The sequence below is a fragment of the Nelumbo nucifera genome, chromosome 3 (genome assembly GCF_055504915.1).
Source record: "Nelumbo nucifera cultivar China Antique chromosome 3, China Antique-T2T, whole genome shotgun sequence".
Taxonomy (NCBI): Eukaryota; Viridiplantae; Streptophyta; class Magnoliopsida; order Proteales; family Nelumbonaceae; genus Nelumbo; species Nelumbo nucifera.
In genome coordinates this window covers 98,248,088-98,271,815 of record NC_142651.1, presented here as the reverse complement: position 1 = coordinate 98,271,815, position 23,728 = coordinate 98,248,088, and positions in this window count along the sequence as shown.

Genomic DNA, 23,728 nt, shown 5'->3' with positions numbered 1-23,728 from the left:
TTTTCCTTATCCAAAAAAAAAAGAATAAGAAATTGAGTGCATGAATTTTTTATTCACTTATTCTTTATCATGGATTTGTGAGTTTGGTAGCATTGACATGTTTGTGGCTTAATGTGGTTATCCATTAGGAAGCTTAGGAAGATTGGATTATCAAATATTTCTAATTTTCTATGAAAATTTGTGAGGGTTCTATCCTAGTATGTTGCACTCACTAACAGTGCTATCTTAGTTTGGTGGGGTGCACTTTCAGGTGGCACCAAGTGTTAATTGTTCAGGTTGAGGCATGTTTCTTATTTCCTAGCCTACACAAAACTCTTATGGTCTCTATTTAATAGTTTATGGCGGTGCACTATCAACTATTATTCACCATTCTGTCTGATATTTTAGTTTTCTATGTCTTAAACATCCTCTGGTTTTCTAATGCTCTTCATGCAGTTACTTATATTAAACACTGTCTTTTCTGGCTGTTGATAGTTGGTATTTTTTATGCTGTTTTGGTATTCTTTAGTATATTATTAGACTGAATGTTTGCAAAATGAAATAGAAACTTCATGCCTGGAGTTCTTGAAGAATGCTTTGTTTGACTTTGCAATGGACACGGAAGCCTTTGTGGTAGAATATATGCAGGTGCAGAATGGAAATGTGGTGTGGATGCCTCATTTTAGAAGACATTTTTATGATTGGGAAGTGGATTCACTGGCAGAATTGTTGCATAGACTGTATAATACTCAAGTGGACAGCAGAAGAGAGGATTAAAGAACCTGCGAGTTGGAGAAATCTGGAGAATTCATGGTCAAATTTTTCTACAATCATATCTCCAGACTGGAGGAAAAATTCTTCCCCATCAATATTGTTTGATGAAAGGAGCCCTCAAAGGTAGCTTTCTTTGTGTGGACTGCCTATCCAAACAGGATACTAACCAGGGATTTTGTGAAGGGCTGGAGTGTCGAAGGTCTCACTAAGAGCGGAAAACTGGCATGGAACTTGTTCCTGCAGAAGTTTTTTGGTGCATTTGTCTGGAGAGGAGTGCAGGGATTTTTAAGAATAAACATTGTTCTATAGGCTCAGTTTGGAAGGAGTACAAATATAAATATGTAGAGTGCAAAACCTTGTATTTTGTATGTATTTGTACTGTACGTATGCATATTTGTACTCTTTCCAAACTGAGCCGCAAATACAGTATTTCAGAAAATTTTGGGAAAAACGTTCTCGTGGTTGGCAGTAAATAAATTGTTCAAGTGGCTGGGACATTATCAAAACAGACCACATGTAGAGTGTGGACTCTACTAGAAAAAGGTTTATGAATCTGAACTTTGATGGAAGTAGTATAGGGAATTTGGGGTTGTAATGAGTGGGTGGTATGTTCAGAAATGAGAATGGGCATGTTGTTGCACTATTTTCAGGCCTGATTGGGGTTGGGAGGCTCATTAAGGACTGAGATCATGGTTGTAATGGAGGGTGCGCAGCAAGCAAAAAATATGGATATGAAGAAATTAGTAATTGAAGGTTACTCAAATTTGGTAATAAGATGGTTGCAGAGTAGAGAAGCTGCCTTATGGTCATATAGAAATGGAATAGAAAAAATTCAGGTGGATGACTTGATATATTGAAGTGAGAATTAAACGGGTATGGTCTATAGAGGGATGCCAATAGCATGGTAGACGATTTTGCAAAGCAAGGGGTGGGGAGAGATCAAATGTTTTGGGTGCAATTGTAAATAAAAAGAAAGAGGAGAGATAATAGAAGTTATCTCTCAAAAGGTTTGCGTGTGTGTATATTCTATTTTATATTTTATGTTCCATAGTTAATAAGAATAAGCCTCTTTTATCTTTTATTCTTTCTTTTTCTTTTCGCAAAACTCTTCGATCCTTTAAATTTTAATTGTGAAGCTTGTATAAAATCATTGCGAAGGTGCTTTCTTGGAGGATTAAATCTGTGCTTCCTACTATTATTTCCCCAAATCAAGGAGTGTTTGTTATAAGAATAAGCAGATTATTGATCAAATCCTAATTGCTAATGAGAGTGTGGAGGAGATGAAGATAAGTGGAACAAAAGGCCTAATTTGTAAACTTGATCTGAAGAACAGGAGAAGGCCTATGGCCTGGTGGATTGGGGATTTTTGTTGGAAATGTTGAGGAACTATGGGTTTGGAGATAAGTGGTGCAAGTGGATTCATGGATGTATTAGATCTTGCCATTATTCTATATTGGTAGAATGAGACTGTAGTGGATCACTTCCCAACTATCAGAGGAATTAGACAAGGTGATTCCCTTTCCCCTTTCCTATTTACCTTAGTGACTGATGTACTAGGGAAGCTAATCCAAAGAGCAGACTCGAGAGAGTTGGTTAGAGGGTGGAGAGTGGGAAGGGATAGTCCCCCTCACCCATCTACAGTTTGCAAATGATAATATTCTATTTTGTGAGGGTGATGATATCAGTTGGGTTAGGAATTTGAGGAAGGTGGTGCAATTGTTTGAACATATGTCAAATTTAAAAATCAATTTTAATACGAGTTGTGTAGTGGGGGTCAACATGGAAGAAAGGGAGGTGTCGAACTGTGCATTAGTTTTGGGTTGTGAAGTTGCCCAGTGGCCAATGAATTACTTGGGGTTACCTTTAGGTGATAACCTGAGAAAATTAAGCCTTCGGAATCCTATAGTGGACAAATTTACACAGAGACTAACCTCTTGGAAAAGGAACTCTTTATCTTTGGGTGGTCGAAGTACTCTAATCAAATCAACTTTGGCTAACCTACTAGTCTACTTCCTTTTGGTGTTCAAAATTCTAAGAAAGGTTTGCAGTGGGCTAGAGAAATTAATTAGAGATTTTTTGTGGGAATCAGGGGAGGAAAGAAAGGATCATAGAGTTACTCATCAAAAGAAAAAAAGGATTATAGATTTGGGAGGTTGTTAGTAGTAGGAATTTTGGTGGTCTAGGAATTCAGAACATTCGGATGAGGAATATGGCTCTCATAGGGAAATGGTTGTGGAGGCTGTCGATAGACAAGGATAAACTGTGGGCAAAGGTGATTCTTAGCATTCATGGTCTGACAACTGAGGGCTAGGATGCGGGAGGCCAGGCTCGAGTTACTATTGCTGCCCCTTGGAAGTCTATACATGCCATTCTTCCTTCATTCCTTGTATCAAGTATAATCTTTGTTTTGGAAACCTGGTAAAGTTTTGGGAACATGTCTAGGTGGGGAGTTCACCATTAATAGATCAATTCCCCTCTTTGTTTGCCATTTCCAACTACAAAAATGAGCTTGTTTCCACTTTTTTACCTTCTTCAAGTTTGGGTCTTGAGATTGAATGGGATTTAGGTTCCAGAAGGGGATTTAGAGACTTGGATTTGGACAATGTTTTGGCACTGCTTCAAATTCTACAAAGGGTTTTCTTGGATCCTTCTAAGTTAGACTCTCAGATTTGGACTCTTTCCTCTACTGGTGCCTTTACCTGTGCCTCTTTTTTTAATGCCTTAGTTCAACCTGCTGATAGTTTAGAAGCTTTTGCATGGCTGGTGGCTATGGACAATGTCCTGACTGTGGATCATTTGAATGCAAGATTGCTAGTTTTTCGAATGCAAGATTGCTAGTTTTTCGAATGCAAGTTGCTAGTTTTCCATGGAGATTGTTCACAGATTTGTTTGGGGTATCTGATTTTCATCCAAATTCAGTCCCAGAAATTTTTTTCTACATGGCTAAAGTTAAGAGGTAGCAAAAAGGTGAAGGTGGTTTGGAGCTGCATCCCATTCGCAATTTGTTGGAACATTTGGAAGGAGAAGAATGGAAGAATTTGTTATGACAAAAGCTGTAATTTGGACAGGATAGTAGCTGCAGTAAGCAAATCAGTGGTGGACTGGGTTTTGGTTCACCCAGAATTCAGTCAATGCTCAAGGGAAGACAGAGGGGAAGTGCTGGGTCTTCAAATATGTAATTTGGAAAATTTGTATTGAATCTGGGTATCTTGTTTTCTCTTTTTGATGCAAGTAGGTGATGCCTCATCACCACTAATTTGTACTCTTCCTTTTCTTTTTTAATGAAAATTTTTATTTACTTATCAAAAAAAAGTTTAGGGCATCCTTTTCCTGTTAAGGAAGTTTGGGGTAAATTGATTCCTCCAATGATTGGGGCCTTCTGTTAGGAGGTTTTCTTGGGAAAAAATAAACACTTGTGATCTACTTGAAAAGAAAAAGCCTTTTTGGTGCTTGTCTCCTAACTGATGCATTTTATGTAAAGCTGATGGTGAGCCCTCTTACCACTTATTAATCCCCTGCCCTTTACTTCCTCTATTTGGGTTTGGTTTTTTTCCTTGTTTGGTTGTAGGTGGACTCCATCAACTATGCAGGGTCTTTTTGACTCTTCTGCTAGTAGCTGGACAAAGAAGAGGGGAAGTGTTGTGGAGATGTACAAGAGCTGTTGTTCGCTGGATAGTTTGGGAGGAAAGGAATCAAAGATTATTTGCTGAAAAAGAGAAGAGTAGAGAGACAATTGTTGAGGTAATCACTGCTAGGGTTTTCCATTGGGTGAAATCGTTTGCTCTTTTTTATGACATCTAAATAGTGACATTGCTGAATATCTGGAAGGAAGTGGCAACCTCAGCCCTCAGGAGGAGTATCTCATGTCCCACGTGGACTCCACCAATGGAAGGTTTCATAAAATTGAACTTCGATGGTAGCAGAGAAAGTAACCCTAGACCTTCAAGGATAGGGGGAGTGTTTAGGAGTGAGGGAGGTTAGTCAAGGCTCTTAATTCAGGCTCCGTTGGAGTTGGGGATTCACTTCGAGCTGAGATTATAGCTGTTTTGGAGGGTGTAAGAAGAACTAAAGAGCTAAAAATTAGCCGGTTGATCATTGAAGGAGACTCAAAAGTGGTAATAGGGTGGCTAGAAAAGGAGGACAATGGTATGTGGTCGTATATTAATGAAAGAAGAAACTTCAAGTGGTTGGCTTAGGGAACGGAAGTGAGATGCAGTGGGTTAAAAGGTGTGCTAACTCATTCATAGCAAGGGGTTGGAAGAAGTCATTGTTCTGATCTATGTTGTAATTTCATTGTTTGTATTTTGTGGGGAGAGGTAAAAGAGGTTACCCCTCCCTGTTTCTGTACCTATTTCACTTCTTTTAATGAAAGGGTTCTGTTATTGATCAAAAAAATAAATTTTAATTGTGAAACCCTAAAACAAAGTGCAAGTAATATATATAACACATATAGAATGTATCAAAACATATACTAATAAGATGCAGCCATGGTAATAACTATAATATTAATAATGCGCTCACCTTGTGATTATTGTCACCTAGATGGGCACCTAGCCACTTAGATGGGTGCCTTTTTTATAAAAGTCAAAGCATTCAGGCAAGGGGGCCAACCAAGGTGACTAGCTGCCCTTGGTTGCATTGTTGTTTCTTTTTCTCTTCTCAAAACCTTTCAATCTTTAAGTGTTAATAGTGAAACCTTAAAACAAAGCTCCATGCTGTTTCTGCTTTGTTTCTCTATGTCAGTATCAAATGGATTTATTCCTTGCTTGCATTGTTATTCCTATTAACATTTGTGTTACAGAGTGATCCTATGGCTGTAGTTTACACAAAGAAAAGCAATGGAACTCTTGAGGAGCTGGGTCGTACAGAAGTAATATTGAACACACTTGATCCTGTGTGGATTGGAAAAGTTCCTATTGCTTATCAGTTTGAGATTATTCAGCCTTTGGTGTAAGATTCTTTCTTTCTTATATATGAATTTCTTTCTAGTTTATTCTGGCCTTCTTTGTTTTACTTATTCATCTATGCATCTTGTGTTTCAGATTTCGTGTGTTTGATGTTGACACTAAATTTCACAATTTACCCGTAAAGGTATCTTTATTTTTGCTTCCATCTTTCATCTATTATTTATAAAAAAAATTCTTTTTTAGACTGCCACAAATACACTTAAACTAAGGTTATATGATGTCTGAACAAGAATTAAAGATGACAAATTCATTTGATAGGAAATGGTAAAAGTAATTGTATTATATGGAGGGTGAATGATGTAGGACGGGTTAGGGTCCTATCAAGTTAGGATATGGTGGCGGCTTTGTGGGCTGAATGAGGGGCTGTGGGGGCAGTGTTATAAAAGCGCAAGGCGCAAAAAAAGGCACAAGGGCCAATTTGTGCCTAACGCGCAAGGCGAGGCATGTGCCTTTTTGAAGAAAGGCGCAAAAATACAAAAAAATGCTAAAAAAATAAAAAATATGTCATAAAATTCAAAAAAATGCCAAAAATAAAAAAATAAACATAATATTAATAAAAATATAAACTTAAGTTTTAAAATAAATGTTTTAAAAAACCTATTATCTAAAATTAAAGTACATAAACATAACATGTAAAGCATATTCAAATGAGAATTTAAAAATAAAACCAAACATATAAAACATTTTCAAGCATGTAAAACCCACAATCTCTTTTTTTCCTCAAATGCATTACTTCAAGTATCTAATGTGATGTAAAACATATTACATTCCTGATTCTATGAGCCACCTTTGTGCTACGCATCGGGTGCACGCCTAGGTGCACCAGGCATGTGCCTTTTGAAAGGGCTGTGTCTAGGACCTAGACGAGGCGCATACCCTAAAATGCGCCTTGCCTGTGCACCTAGGCACACCCCTTTTAAATTACTGTGTGTAGGGGTGACTAGAAATGAAATCAGAGCATCAAAATTTCCAGGTTACAATTTGAATTCCACCACCTTCCAGGGACAAACACCAAAAACTTCTCTCGGCACTGAGAGAAGCACTGGTGGAAATAAACCAACAGCAATGGAATTGCCCACAGTTGCCCCCAACTTCTATCAATTCCATTGGCCTTCCCACCCAAGATAGCCACAACAATCCTTCCTCCCTCCTCTCCTAAACTACTTAATTCCAAAACCCCCTTCACTCTTCAACCCAATCGTCTTCCCCTTTGTCCCAAACCCCCTTGCTAACTCGGATGCCCCCTTTTAGACTTCAATTTGGACTAAGAAATTGACCCAACAAAACTCCTAATTATTTTAGAACTAAGACAAATCCATAACTGACCCATTAGGACACTTAAATAAGGACTTCAATTCCTAAACAACTCTAATAGCACTTTCCTAATCCAACTAAAACCACTTTAATTTAAAGACATCAGAAATTACTAGAAGTAGTCAACCATGAGTTTAATAAAAATAGTAATTATGAGAATTACTATAAATAGTAAATCCGAGAGTTACTATAAATAGTAATTTCAAAATAACAAAAACTAAGCAGATCAGATTCCACTTTTAGTTTTCACCAATTCTTCTCCTGTAAATTTCCTTCAAGACAAGAATGAGGCCAAAAGCCTTTCTAAGACCATTTCTTCCTTTTCTTCAAATCTGTCAGATTCTTTTTGGTTTTCCAAAGAGGCTCAAACTGATTTAACCAAGTGCATGCTGCTGCATCAGTGAAATACCCCCAGATCAAAGAAAATGGAACAGATTACAATTCCTGAGGAGCCTACAAAAATGAGCTGCTGCCTTCCATCAGGATTTGATATTTAAATATTAAGTTACACTCTTTTCCATGTCAACCAGCAAATAGCCGTGAGAACTCTCCACGAAATGTTACCTCTACAACTGAAAGCCTTGGTTGATGTCTTGGTGAAGAGACCAGGCATTTAACATGTTGCCGACTGCTTCTTGAAAAGCTTGGGGAAATGATTCCAAACTTCAACAACTACATTACAGTGAAGATGGCCAACAGATTCTGGTGTCAAGCCACACATGCAGCACTTACTATTCTCATCCTGCACTTTTTTTGATAGAAGATGATCAATATTAAGGGTTCTGTGTAAGAGGGTTGTTCACATAAAAAGGACCACTTAGATGGATACCAGCCTTTCCAAATCCATTCCCAAGCCACAGACTCCTCAGCTGCTCCTTCCAAGACACTGAAATCACCGAAAACAGATGATTCCAAAATCAGAGTTTCATTAGTAGTTGCAGCATCCTCTCCGCTTTCCCAATTGTGCCTCAAACAAGGGGACCAGACTACCTGGTCGCATATAATCTCATTACATTCCTTGCCAGTGTCTTCTTTGTTACAGGCCATATTTTACAAGTTGGGAAATCTTTCACATAGAGGTCACCATGACTCCATCTGCCCTAAGGGTTCTACCAGAAACAAATGTGCTCTCCATTCCCCACCTTAAAATATAAGTAGCCAGAAAAAAGAAAATAATCCTTAATTTTTAATACTCTTCTCCAGATGCTGGATCCATAGGATTCTAAAAATAGGTGTTGTTTCCCATTTTATGTGAGTACACCCATATTTGCTTCTAATCATCCTCTTCCATAGCTCCTTTTCCACTCCAGACCTCCATGGCCACTTACCAAAGAGGGCTTTGTTCAATGGGCCCAATGCTCTTATCCCTGCTCCACCCATCTTCCTAGATTTGCATGCTTGGAATCAAGCTACTAGGTGGAATTTCTTCTGATGCTGGTGCAGTGAACAGGAAACTGTGAATAGGGCGACTTTCATATGGTCCAATACTATTTCTAATATCAGTACAAGCAGCACTGTCTACTTACTTTGTGGGAGAATTACCTTCCTTTTTTTCTGTTAATTACTTGATGTCAAAAGCATTGCAAAGGTATTTCAGTTTTGATTTTTAATTCTTCTATAATACTTGAAAGTAAGCTCTAGTGGCTTAAAGTATCATTTCATATTGAATCATTAAATCGTCATAACGGGGAAAAATAGTATATGTAATTGTAGTTGTTCAAGACTGCTATCAGTCTTGATCACTAAGAAACTTCAGGTTCGAAGAGAAGAGAAAGTGAAAAAGAAAGAGGAGAAAGAGTGATGAGAGAGCAGTAGAACACAGGTTTTGATAGAAGAACAGAATCTCAATATTCTGCCGCCGCCACTTCAATTTAATATTTATATGTTATGCTAGTTACATGAAAGGACACATCTGCCCTTGGTGTTTACATCATAACACATAACAATATAAAACTGAAAAATAAATGACAACTAGAATAACAAAATATTGACCATCAGCTATGACTAGATACATTCTACCCTATGGACAGAGTGGGACCACAACTGTGGGGTCCACATCAATGTTCTCTACACTCCCCTTCAAATTGGGAGTAAATGTTCATCATTCCCAACTTGGATAGATCCGCTTCTAGCTTCTTTCTTGATATGGCTTTAGTGAGGATGTTTGCTAGTTGCATACTGGATGTGATGTAAGGGAGGCATACTTCTTGAGATGAGACCCTCTCTCGTACAAAATGGCAGTCAACTTCAATGTGTTTGGTTCTGTTATGTTGCACTGGATTATGTGCTATATTAATGGCTGCTTGATTATCACAATACAGCATCAAGGGCTTCTCATACTCAATACCCAACTCCTCAAGTAGAGATCTTAGCCATAGGATTTCAGCCACTCCGTTGGCCATGGACCTGTATTCTGCTTCAGCACTTGACCGGGTGACAACACTTTGTTTCTTACTTCTCCAGGAGACAAGGTTTCCTCTCACAAGAGCACAATATTCTGAGGTAGACCTTCTGTCATCAACACTCCCAGCCCAATCAGCATCCGTATAGACCTCCACCTTCATGTGGTTGTTGTTCTTGAACGGTATACCCCTACCCGGGCATCTCTTCAAGTAAGCTAAGATTCTTTCTACCGCAAGAAGATGTGTGGTTCTAGGAGAATGCATGTACTGTCTGACAACACTAACAGCATAAGTAATATCTAGCCGAGTGAGGCATAGATATAGGAGCTTTCCTACCAACTGCTGGAACATAACTTTGTCTTCAAGAAGCTCCCCACTCTCTGCACTAATCCTGTGGTTCTGTTCAATTGGTGTATCTGCAGGCTTGACACCTAACTTTCCAGTTTCTATCAACAGGTTTAGGACATATTTCCTCTGAGAGATAAAGATCTTCTGTTTGGATCTAGCAACCTCAATACCCAAAAAATACCGGAGTACACCAAGGTCTTTCACCTCAAATTCTTGATGGAGCTGTTTAAGGGACTCAATCTCATGGCTATCATTCCTTGTGACCACAATATCATCAACATATACTGCCAGTAGTGTCAAGGAGAACTCCACCCTCTTGATGAATAGAGTATGATCTGACTGGGCCTGTACATAACCAAACTTCACAAGGGCTAGTCTGAATCTATCCAACCAAGCCCTAGGTGACTGTTTCAAACCATACAAAGCCTTGTTGAGCCGGCAGACCTTCTTACCTGTTTCTGCATCATAGAATCTAGGAGGCAAACACATGTAAACTTCTTCCTGTAGATCTCCATTCAGAAAAGCATTTTTCACATCCATTTGGTATAAAGGCCAAGTGTGACTTGCTGCAAGGGATAATAGGACTCGAATAGTGGTAATCTTGGCTACCGGGGCAAAGGTCTCCAAGTAATCTATGCCATAAGTCTGTGTAAACCCTCTTGCAACTAACTGAGCTTTATACCTCTCAATAGATCCATCTGCATTATGCTTCACCGTAAATACCCATCTGCATCCAACTGGTTTCTTTCCTTTGGGCAGATCAACTACCTCTCAGGTGTTGTTTTTCAACAAGGCATCCATCTCAACTTGCATTGCATCTTTCCATTCCGGGACGGATAGGGCTTCTTGCACTGTTCTTGGAATAGGGACATTGGAAATGGAACTAAGGTAGGACCTGTAGGTAGGAGATAGGCGATCATAGGATAAAAAATGGGAAATACAGTGGGCTGTAGATGTGGTACAATGTCGTTTCTCTTTACGGACTGCAATCAGAAGGTCAATATCATCTGTAGGAGGTGAAATGGCAACAATAGAGGAAGTCTCTATGGGCCCTAGGATTTTAGTACCTGGACCTAGAGCTGCAGATGAGATTGGAGCTGGCCTGGACTACTGATGATTAGGATCAACCTGCCTGCACCGCCTGTGATAGACCCTCAACTCCTGATCCCTCTGACCACCCTCACCATTGCAGCTCTCATCACCCAATGAAATAGGTAAAGGAACTGCCCCACTCTCACTGCTCTCCCTCTGAAGACAAGGACTCAAACCCCCACTCTCATTGCTCTCCCCCTGAGGGGAAACCCGAGGATAATAGGGTGTCCCCTCAAAGAAAGTGACATCCATGGAGACAAACTTCCTCCCTGAGACAGGATCATAGCACCAATAACCCTTTTGAGTTTGTGCATAACCAAGGAAGATGCATTTGGAGGCTTTGGGTTCGAACTTGGAGTGATGGGGTCCAAGAAGCTGAACAAAGCAGGTACAACCGAATGTCTTAAGAGGAATAGAAAACAAGTCCTCACGTGGGTGTAGAAGGGAAAAAGGATATCTCATATCAAGGGCCCTGGAAGGAACCCGATTAATAAGGTATACCGCCGTGAGGATAGCATCACCCCAGAAGCGGATAGGAACATTGGAATTTAACATGAGACTTCTAGCCACTTCCAAAATGTGCCTATTCTTCCTTTCGGCAACTCCATTCTGCTGAGGTGTATGAGGGCAAGAGATCTGGTGGATAACCCCATGATGAAGAAGATAAGATGTCAATGAGTTAGCAAAGTATTCCTTTGCGTTATCAGATCTGAGAACTTTGATCTTGGCATCAAACTGGGTTATGATCATTTGGTGAAAGTTTTGGGTCAGGGAAGGTACTTCATCTCGTGAACGCATGAGATAAACCCAAGAAAAACGGGTATGGTCATCAACAAATAACAAGAAATATCTGTACCCACCCATGGAAGGGATATGATAAGGCCCCCAAACGTCAATATGCACAATATCAAAAGAATTATCACTCCTTTTATTACTCAATAAATAAGGCTTTCTACAATGCTTAGCAAACTCACAACTTTCACACTGTAACTGAGACAACTCAATAGACTCAAATAAAGTTGGAAACAGACTCTTTAAAGACCGAAAAGACAAATGACCTAATCGGTTATGCCAAAGCATAACCGGACTCACACTCTGAGAAATAAAAGACATCTTCTCTACTGACTCTTCCTGACGGAACCTCTCCCCGAGCAGATAGATCCCATTCGTCTCACGGCCAGTCCCAATCACCTTCTTCGTCTCCAAGTCTTAAAAAACACATCGGTCAGGGAAGAAAGTTATTGAGCAGTTCATATGCTTGGTAATACTACTGACTGAAAGAAAGTTAGTATCAAGCTTAGGAACATGCAAGACAGATGATAGGGAGATAGTATCTGATAACTTGATGTCACCCTTCCTAGAAATAGGAACCAGGGAGTCATCAGCAATAGATACTTTATCCCTACCAGAAGACAAATGGTAAGTAGTAAACAGTGAAGGCAAGCTAGTCATGTGATCGGATGCACCTGAATCTATTACCCAACAAGTTTCAGTAGTACCTGGAGCTGAGGCATGATAGGCTGAAGCTCGAGTACCTGAATGTGCGAAGGCAGATGTGGTAGGGGCTGATGGTGACTGCGGTGGTTGAGCTGAATTTCCAACTTCCTTTTCTAACTGTATCAGGGCAGCCCGAACTACAGCCAAGGTCTCTAAAGATGTTCCTTTTGTGCCAGATGAGGATGCTGAATCAGTGTTCACGGCTACATGAGCAGCCCTTCTTGCTTCTCAACTTCGCAGGAACCAAGTGAGGATGCAGTTTCCAACATGTTTCTTTTGTATGTTTGGGCTTCTTACAATGTTCACATACCACATCCTTCTTGTCTTCCTTCCTCCTGTCCTCCTCTAAATCACCCCCTGATTTGGGTGTGACCACTACAAAGGCTGGTGTGGGGGGCTGAGGTTGCATCATAACTTTCCTTCTAGTCTCTTCACTGTGTACAAATGAGTATGCCTGAGAGAGAGTCACACTGTCTCTAGTCAAAATCTGTTGCCGTACAATATCATACTCTGAATTTAGGCCTACCAGAAACTCAAATACCCGGTTTGTCTCAACCTGCTTTCTATATATCTGTGCATCTTTGGGACTCTCCCACTCAAGAGTCTCTAAGTGATCAATCTCACGCCACAGGGACTGCAAGGTAGATAAATATACTGAAACCGGTCTCTCTCCTTGTTTAAGATTTTTCACTTCACATTTCAATTCATATGCTCTGGAAACATTAAGGGGTTGGGAATAAGTTTCTTTCATAACATCCCATATCTCCTTAGCTATCTTTGCCCACAAGTAATTCCGGCTAATATGAGGCTGCATAGAATTACACAGCCATGTCATAACCAAGCAGTTTTCTTGGATCCACTTGGTATACGTCGGGTCTCCCTTGGGAGGTTCTTTCATGTCTCCCAAGAGGTACCCTAATTTACCTCTTCCACCAATAGCCATCATGACTGATTGGGCCCATTCCAAATAGTTTGATCCATCAAACTTTACGGTTGTAATCTGACCACCCATCTCAGAAACACTACCATAACTGATGTTCCCAAGGCTGCCTTCTGCCTGATTTTTAAACTCCATTCTGTCAAGTCTCAAAACAGCACTTAGACTACCAATCACAATCAAAAAACAGTATAGGCCTGATCTGTATTCACAGTGTATGTGCACAAAATTGGGATAATTCTGATCTGAAGCCAACTAGACAACACAACAGTAGCTGTCCGTAGAGCTCTAACCCCTTAGGACTCTGAAAAACAGCTTAAAAATAGGTCTGATATGCTTGGCAGAGTTAGGGTTTTAAACAGTCCTTAAAGTGAACAATTCAGTTGCACAATCCAACCAGTACTGTATAGATAGACTTGCAGTAGGGTTAATAAGAAACCCTAGAATCTGATCAATGCTAACAATAAACTTGAGGGCAGCTCTAGGTAGATCACAAGGTTCAGTCTAACACTAGGGCTTGCCGCAAGATCACTTTCAAACCAGAGACAAAGTTGAGACAGTTCGGCCTAGGGTTTGCTGTAAAACCCTAGTGAATTGAAGAGAGAAAACCCTAGAATGGTTCGGCCTCCCCCTCCAGATAGGTCCAACCTATCTTCTCTGATAGAACTTCTCTTAGAAAATAAATAACTTACAAGGAAAAAATGTTCGTTGCCTTCTAGGGTTACCCGAACCCTATTCTTCTCTGATCCTTCCTGACCACCAACACTCTGCAACCCTAACAAGCTTCCAATAGCTGCTAGAACTTCTAGCAATCTCCAAGAATCAGTCTGCGAACTCCTCCTTTTCAGCTTCCAGTCCTAGGAGATTCTCATGTGGTTGGCTGGTATTAAGCTCACATGAGAAACCCTAACTTGGCTCTGATACCATGTAGCTGTTCAAGACTGCTATCAGTCTTGATCACTAAGAAACTTCAGGTTTGAATAGAAGAGAAAGTGAAGAAGAAAGAGGAGAAAGAGTGGTGAGAGAGCAGTAGAACACAGGTTTTGAGTAGAAGAACAGAATCTCAATATTCTGCCGCCGCCACTTCAATTTAATATTTGTATGTTATGCTAGTTACATGAAAGGACACATCTGCCCTTGGTGTTTACATCATAACACATAACAATATAAAACTGAAAAATAAATGACAACTAGAATAACAGAATAATAAATTGACCATCAGCTATGACTAGATACATTCTACCCTACGGACAGAGTGGGACCACAGCTGTGGGGCCCACATCAATGTTCTCTACAGTAATATCCAAGCAAAATAGTACATGTAAAATCTATTTTTCTTCTTGCCATCAAGCTGTGATTAATTAGATTATGTCAGTGAAATAGTTCATTAGCGGTGTTGCATTTTTACTTTTGTTAGATGTTCTACAGTTGTGCAATAAATGGTTGAGGAATTCATTTCAAATGGTTCTAATTAAAATAGTATTTGGGTTTGGATAATAATGATTCTATTTAATTACTCAAAATGACTAAAGAGCAATGGATTTTCTTCTGAAAGGGTAGTGTACAAATTTTGTAGATGTAAAGAAAATTTGTATACGTGGTTCTATTTTCTAAATAAACTGGTATTTGGATATAGAGACTATAGCATTTAACAGAATATTTTCATTTCCTCTTTGTCAACTTGAAAGTATATTTTGATCATCGGAGACAAACTATAATTCTTGCATATGGTAAAACTCTTAAGTTCATAGGTTGTGTTTTACTTGCAGATGCTTAAGTTGAATGAGCAAGAATTTCTTGGGGAAGCTAGTTGTGTTCTATCAGAGGTAAGTAGCCAGGATTTTCATGGACCTACCTGATATTCATTAGTAATTCCTGCAAACAGCTCATGGTTTGGAACTTGTCATTGTGATTATACTATCTTGATGAGATGTATAGAACTACTTGAATGACAACTTGATATTGCTTATAGCAGACTATCAGGAGGCATTAGCTCCTGATAGTGATACTATCAAGAGGCAGTCATTGATAGCATCACTATCGAGGTAGTACAATGGGTAAAAATAATTGAAGAATTTAAGGAGTTAATGGCAGATCATTGTTAGGTGATGGGGTATAATAGCAGCATCTTCATTGGGAGAGTTTTAGAGATGGTGATGGAAGAATTTTGGCTCTATACTTGGGGCCAATAGGAGAAGGTGATTCTTTGAGGGCAGAAATTTTAGCATTCTTGCACAGATTGAGACTAACAAGCAATTGGATTCAAGTACCTTGAGGTAGAAGGGGATTCTAAATTGGTTATTGGCTGTTTGCAAATGAACAGTTTGGGGATTTGGTGTCACAGACAAGCTATGAGGGAGGTAAAATTGTTAGAAAGGGAGATTGGGGCCAGTTTCAAATGGGTTAGAAGATCAGCAAATGGTTTGGCTGACACCTTGGCCAAACAAGGGGTGAACAGGTAGCAATTGTTTTGAGCGGAATTGTAAAGGCCAACAACCCTTTCTTGGGTTATGTGGCTTTTATAATCACCTTATTTATAATCTAACATAAGTTATGGTTTCCATTCAAAAAAAATATTATTACTTTTTTAACAAAGTTATAAGACATTGTAGTTGAAGGGGGGCTTAAGAGTACTTGGATGGCTCAAAAACAGTCCTGGCATGTGACAACATAGACTCATATTAAGGGAAGTAAGAAATCTAGTGAGGAACCTAAGGCAGTCTTTTAAAAGTGCAAGGGCTTTATAGTGTTGGAGGCACCAGGTGAGATGTAAGGCTTTTCAAAGCAAGGCGCAATTTTTTGAAACAAAAACTAAAAAAGTAATAGATAAAAATGCAATTAAAAGAAATTAAATGTTTTATAAACCTATTGACCCAAATTAACATACATATCTTGATATATAAAACAATTTCAAAGTAAAAATGTGAAGAAGGTGATAGAATAGTGGAGGGAAGGTTATGTGGAAAGCTACGAAGGCAGCTATTTGTTGGGTGATTTGGGAAGAAAGGAATAACAGAATATTCTTGGAGAAGAGTAGAACAGTGGAGGAGGTGATAGACATCATAAAAGTTAAAGTAGCTCATTGGGTAAAATCTTTGCATATCTTCCAAGACTTCTCAGTCACAAACATTCTAAGATCTTGGACAAAAGTAGCACAATCCTCGAGTGAGAGAGAAAGTAAGGATGGAATGGAATGGAAACCTCCAGAAAGCAACATGATTAAACTAAATTTTGATGGAAGCTCTCTTGGAAATCCAGGACTCTCAGGTATCGGAGTAATCAGAAATTCTAAAAATAGCTTTGTTCTCTGGACCGATTGGCATTGGCAACTCTCTAAAAGTTGAGTTAATGGCATTGTTACAAGGGCTGAAGATCGCTAAGCAGCTAGGACTGAGGCATATTGAGGTTGAAGGGGATTCCAAGGTGATCATCTCTTGGGCTAAAAACAATAGAAGTACTCCGTGGACTTTCAAACAAGTGACAAGGGAAGTGGAAAGGTTGCAAAGGAGGTAGAGGCCGAATTCAAATGGGTTAGAAGGAGTGCAAATGGGATAGCTGATTATCTTGCCAAACATGGGGCTTCGAGGCAACAATTGTTTTGGGCTGCAATGTAAAGTAAATATGTACTAGTGTGGGAGCATTAATCCCATACACAAGCTGTAAAATTTTAATATAACCCTAAATTTAAATAAAGTTCTCTTGTGCTGATCAAAGAAAAAAAATGTGAAGCGTTACTGGTCAAAAAAAGAAAGTGAAAGCAAACATATGTGGATCATACCAAAGTGTTTCCACTACTCAACAATTCAAGCATGTGAAACTTTTAATCTGTTTATTTATCGCATAGTTGCATTACTTCAAGTGGTTAATGTGATGTTAAACATTTTGCATTCCTAATCCTAGGAGATCATCCCTTTATCCCTCAAAAATCTCCATGAGGCAAGTCTAAACCAGTGTTTTAAAAGGCGTGGGAGGCGTACGCCTGGAGCGCCTCCAGGCGAGGCACTCCCAACATGCCCTGAGGTGTATGCCAGAGGTGTTGACACCTTAGAGGCGTACGCCTCAAGTGCAAGAGGTGTACGCCTCTTGCACTTTTTCATGAGGCGTGCTAGAGGCGTACACCTCATGCGCATCTTATATAAAAGGACAGAAAAAAAAAGAAAAAAGAAAAAAAGGAAAGGAAAGGAAAAGAAAGGGAAGGGAAGGGGAAGAAAAAGAAAGAGAAGAAAAAAAGGCAAGACCTCCCCTTTCAACTAATTTTATGCATCTTTATTCTTCTTAATATAAAAGATTTTTATTAAAAATAAAGAAAAAATGAGATCCCCCCTTACTCTTCATCCTCCTCCTACCCCCCTCCTCTTAAGGAGGCTTACGCCTCCTTGTGTTCAGGAGGCTTACGCCTCTTGCATTCTGAACTATGCCTCACACCTCTAGGTAGTGGAATGCCTTGCGTCACGCCTCCGCGTTTTAAAACATTGGTCTAAACAAGTTCATGCAAGGGTTTAGGGCAGTGCCCTTGACCTAAATCTTTGGCCTGTATGTATGAAAGTGTTGGCTTTTTTAGTCACAATTCATTCTATTTTAGGATTAGAGTTCAGATATTAGTTGTATTTTTGTTGCTTTTTTAGTGGAAATTTTGATATTTGGGTACCAATAAAAAAATAGTCGAGATCCTATTTGCAAGAACTAAGGCTTTGGGTATTGCTTTTGTTTATTTTGAAAGTCAATAGACCATTACTAATGTACAAATAACAATAAAAGGTAATTAAGAAGTTGATAAACCATTACAATAAGTGTGATACATATAGGAGTTCATGAAAATAGATACATTTAAATAGGCTGTGCAAGGTGCATACCTTAAAATGCACCCTGTCTGTCTGCATAGGCATGTCCTTTAAAAAACATGACCTAAGGGCACCAGGTATATGCATTTGGTGGTCTGCAAACAGCTTGGAAGATTCCTTGGTTAGGCAAAGAGTAAACAAAAACCAACTCTTTTTGGCCTTTTGGGGGTTACTAGTCCGGGGGACATGAGTAATTGATGTAGGACCAGCTCAGTTCTAGTCCTTAGAGAATGTTGAATGGTCTTATTGATCAGAGTTTAATGGCTGTTGATGGCTGTAATGGCTTCTTGAAGGAATAAGAGAGAAAATAGGGAGAGAAAGAAGAGAGAAAACACCTGGAATCACTCACAAGGTGCCTAGAATCACTCTAGGACATGGGAATCACTCACCATAGCTAGCATAAGCTAAAGAAAACTCAATAAACTTCATTTCTCTTTGTGTAAAACGTCAATACATATTTATAGACTCTAAACTCATAATAATCCTAGGATCAAACTGTTAAGCTCATAATGGTCCTAGGAGTCAAACTGTTAGACTCAGTAATCCTAGTAGAACTCAAACTAAGTTGTCATTATCCTATTTCAATTCAAAGAAGACTCAATAACTCTAATCCTACTTATGCAATGACTCTGAAATTTTAAACATAAACAAACTATAACTACACAAATTAAACTCTACCAATGGACCCACAGGAAATTGCAAAATGACAAAAATGCCCCTACTGTCCAAAAATACATAAAATTTCATAAAATTCCAATTTTGCCTCTTCAGCTCCTGCATCAGTAATTAATTGTATATGTGAGATCTGTTGGGTTAGGAATCTCTTGCCTGCCTAAAGTTTACTGAAGGGTGCTAGAGCTCGACACCTTATATACTGTCCCATTTTTCCATTCATTTTGAATAAAATTTAACAGTTAGTAATCAAATAAATTTAACAGTTAGACACCTTCTATACTTTATTCATTTTGAATAAAGTGATAAAAACATTGTGTTTCCGCTGGCTAGTGGCAAGTTTCACCCCACTTTGCTCCTTGTTTTTCTAAATAAGATCTAGTGCTGTGTTGGATTTGACACATCTTATATGGTCACTCCTTTGCAACATTGTTACCTATAGGTCCAGACACATACAACACTGTGTTTCTGTGCATTTATTTGATGAGATTTTTTTTTTCCGGTAAGTCATTTATATGATGAGAGATCATACTCATAGTAATATATTTTTTACTTTCCAAATGGCAGATAGTAACTAAACATACTAAGACCTTGACACTTAATCTTCAAAATAGAGATGGGCATGTGGATGTGAAAAGATTAGGGACCCTTACCATCCATGCAGAAGAAACAATTGCTTCGAGGCGAGCTGTGGAGATGATACTCCATTGTTCTTGTTTAGAGAACAAGGATCTATTTTCTAAGAGTGTATGTGTTTTGAAAGCATCTGTTTTTAGTTTTATTATTGTCACCACCGTTATTGTACACAGGTATTAATATTTTTTGGTTCTTGTTTTTCTTATTCTTCACATAGGATCCCTTTTTAAGGATATCTAGAATTGTTGAAAGTGGAGGCTCTGTTCCAATTTGCAAGACAGAAGTGGTGAATAATAACTTGAATCCAATTTGGAAGCCTATCTGCCTTACTATGCAGCAATTTGGAAGCAAGGCAAGCTTGTCGGTTTTTATATTCAAATAAATGCTGAAGAGGGTGCATTGCATGTTTGCAATTTCTAGTTGTACTGGGCAAAGTCAAACAACTCATAACTACCTTAATGAGGATCTAGGTTCTAACATCATGGGTTTCTATGTGGTGTTAGATCATAATGCAAGATTAACCCATGAATCTGTCTTGCTTTTTGAGTATGACACCATATGCAGGAAATCCATTTGCTGGACACTGTCATTTTTTTATTATTTTCATCCTCAATCTATGTCAGTTTTGTTGCAGATCCAAAATGTATACATTATATGTCATCATTATCATCCAAGCCCTATCTCGACTATATGGGGTCTGCTAATCCAATACAAACACATAATATGTATTTTCTATATATTCATGTTGTTGGAGCCTATTAATTATGATTTGTTTTCTTTTTTACTTGCTTTCTGACAAAGTTCCAACTTTTTCACAGGATAACCCACTGGTTATAGAATGCTTTGATTTCAATAGCAGTGGCAAGCATGAAATTATAGGGTAACTGATTGATGATTTGGTCTTATGTAGTTATGTTTTAATTTTTAATTTTCTACATCATTTTGGTCATGCATACTGATGTCAGATCTAACTTTGCATTGATTTCCTCCTTTGTCAGGAAACTTCAGAAATCAGTTGCAGACTTGGAAAGACTCCATAAAGAAAAACTTGGTGCAAATTTTCACTTACCATCTCCTGCCCGCCAGGGTCATGAGAAGGTTCCTATTTTCTTTTGATTGGAAAGAAGTCAAAAATTTTTAATCATATTTTAAATGATGTTATGTTATTACCTTCACCTGCATTTAACTTTTCTCTACAGATTCTAAAGGGTCAGCTTTTTGTGGATGCGTTTTCTGAGAGAACACTTTACAGTTTTCTGGATTACATATCTAGTGGATTTGAGCTTAACTTCATGGTTGCTGTTGATTTCACTGGTATATAATTTTCATTGGTTCAGATTTCTTTTTCCCTGTTCAAGTTAGTGTTTCGGTGCTTTGGTTGCAGTTGAGTTTGTTTAGATGATGCTTTCTAGTTTTCCTCTTTTCCCAGCTTCAAATGGAAACCCTCGATTCCCAGAATCTTTGCACTATATTGATCCTTCAGGGCGACTGAATGCTTACCAGCAGGTGGAAGACTGTTTTTTGTTCTTTTGTATGCCTATTGATAACATGCTATACCTTTTAATCCTTCCTTTTTACTACAATTAGAACAATTTATTTTCTGAGACTTGTGTATCGTAAACTCATAATTATAGTACATAGGATATCATGGTACATATTGTAGGGATGTGAGTCCACCACTTGGGCCCAAATGGATCTCCATGGAAAAAACTTGACTTTATCTGATTATCATAACCATTTGACCTGTGCATTTGTCTGAGGGCAATTTACAATCACAGTCTGTAAAGTCATGTTGTGGAGGTATAATTATTTTTTTGCTGCAGGACCACAACCATGTATTGTTTGAACACGTAAACTACTGGTACTTTATAGACAACCTCTGACCTTTAGATCCTGGCTTTTAATTTAGGCTTACAATGAAGTTCTTATGTGGTTTTTCCATAAAAAAGTTCTTATTTGGTTTTATTGATTTATTTCATAAAATAATATTGTATTCTATTGGATTCCATAATTTTCAATTGACTTATCTGCAGGCTATATTTGAGGTGGGTGAGGTCATCCAATTTTATGATACTGATAAGCACTTCCCTGCTTGGGGTTTTGGAGGAAGGACAACTGATGGTTCAATCTCTCACTGTTTCAACTTGAATGGGAATGTTGGAGAGTGTGAGGTGAGATTAATCATGCTTTTCTTCCTTGTGCCCATTTCATAACCAGATCTGCTTATTGCTGAGTTGTGAAAGTTGAGTGCAACTTCATTCACTGAAGCTCTACCTGATCCAATCCAAATTCTATATCACCTGTTTGCATAACGGCTTTTTGGAAATTGGTTTTGTCAGTGTAGCTGGGTGCTTAATTGATCAGAAAATTATAAAAGGATGTATAGAAAAAGAGCAGTACAAAATCAGGAAGAAAATAATGAAACTAGAACCAATTAGTGTCCATGTAGCTGCATTATCTGCCCTACCCCATGCAAGTTTCTTCTTTAGTGTGTGATTAACCAGTACAAAATCAGCTCACATTGTGTTTATCCATACCTCTGTGTAAGACTGTTTCTTCAGGACCATAATCTAAAAAATGATTTTAATAAGAACCCTAGACCTGGTATTGGCTATTAGCTTTATCATCTTTCCTATCTAAGAAAGAAAATGGCATTGTATGTTGCCTGAAATCTTCTTTGGCAGGACTCATTGGGTTGTTGTTTTATGTGATCTTTTTAAAATCTGAGTGTTGATTTATGAGGCAAATGCATTGAGGTATGAGGCTTAACCCTCATGAGATTTCATTATTTCAAGAATAAATGTGAACCAAAATGAGAAAAGTATAGAGCTATGCATATAAAAAAAGAATTGGTTTTTATCTAAAGATGTATAGATGAATTATTGATTGTATAAATAAGGATTTCAAATTAGTAAGAACCTAAAAGGGTGTTGAAAAACCCTAGATGTTTATACAAATTAAAAATGCATAAATAGAAATATTAGAATTGGTCTTTAACCTGTTCTTGTGATAAGAACCCTACTTCAATTGATATATGAAACACATTTTCTTGACATAATGTACTTTTTTTAGCTTCATGGGGCTAAGCCTTGACATAATGTACTTCGAGATGTGACACATGTGCATTTTATTTTTTGATGTGAGCCTTGAGGTTGAGCCCGAGGGCATTCTTGGGCCCAAGGCTATTCTCAAGGTGTAAGCCTCAGGTGCCCTTTAAAACTTTGGTTTTATTGTATAATATGCACATGGGAAGGAAGCTTCTTCCTATCCTTATCTAGATTCTCTTGACGAGGCTACCATAAGAGCACTTCAGGTGCCCTTTAAAACTTTGGTTTTATTGTATAATATGCACATGGGAAGGAAGCTTCTTCCTATCCTTATCTAGATTCTCTTGACGAGGCTACCATAAGAGCACTTTTTCCAATGTAGATATTATCTTTTTTCCAAATTATTTGGAATCATTTTTTGTGTTTAGCATTGGAACTCTGTTGTGCTATCTGATTTTCCATTACATGGTCTTATTTTTTTACCTATTTAAATTGAGATGTTTTAGTTGATGAAACAGAATCCCACTTTGGTTTTCATTTTTTTTTTAATTATGAATAGCTAGAAGTTTTGTTTTCTTTGTTTCTTCTGTTATTATCATTGTCTGTTACAACTTCTATCTTCTAGTTAGGCCGAGGATCTCATTGATCAAGGGTTGTTTAGTACATGATCTGTATCCGACATTTTCTTAGCTCTGGAATTGAAATGGTTCAATTTTTCTGTGTGGATCATTACACATTCATAAACTAATAAGAAACAAATAATGAGATGGGTAGGTTATCTTGTTGATGCAATTTTTTGGCTGGGCCTACTGGGGCATAGTTCGTGTATAAAACAGTCATCATTGTTTGCACACTATTCATAGATGGAGAAATGAGCTAATTAATCTTGATGATTTGCTGCTCTGAAGTCTTGATATATTTCATGTTGACTTGTTTGTTTTGAATGAATAATGCTAGTTGTTTGAATCTGGACAATTTTTTCATTAGTAGCACTTTTGTATTTCCTTACAGGTTGAAGGAGTTCATGGCATCATGGCTGCCTATGCAAATGCTCTACATAACGTTGCTCTTGCAGGACCAACTTTATTTGGCCAAGTGATCAACAAGGCTTCTCAAATGGCTAGTCAGTCTATCTCATATGGTCAAAGCAAATACTTTGTCTTGCTCATCATTACAGTAAGCACTGAAAGAAAAATATATGCTCGTCTTTTTCTTTATTCTT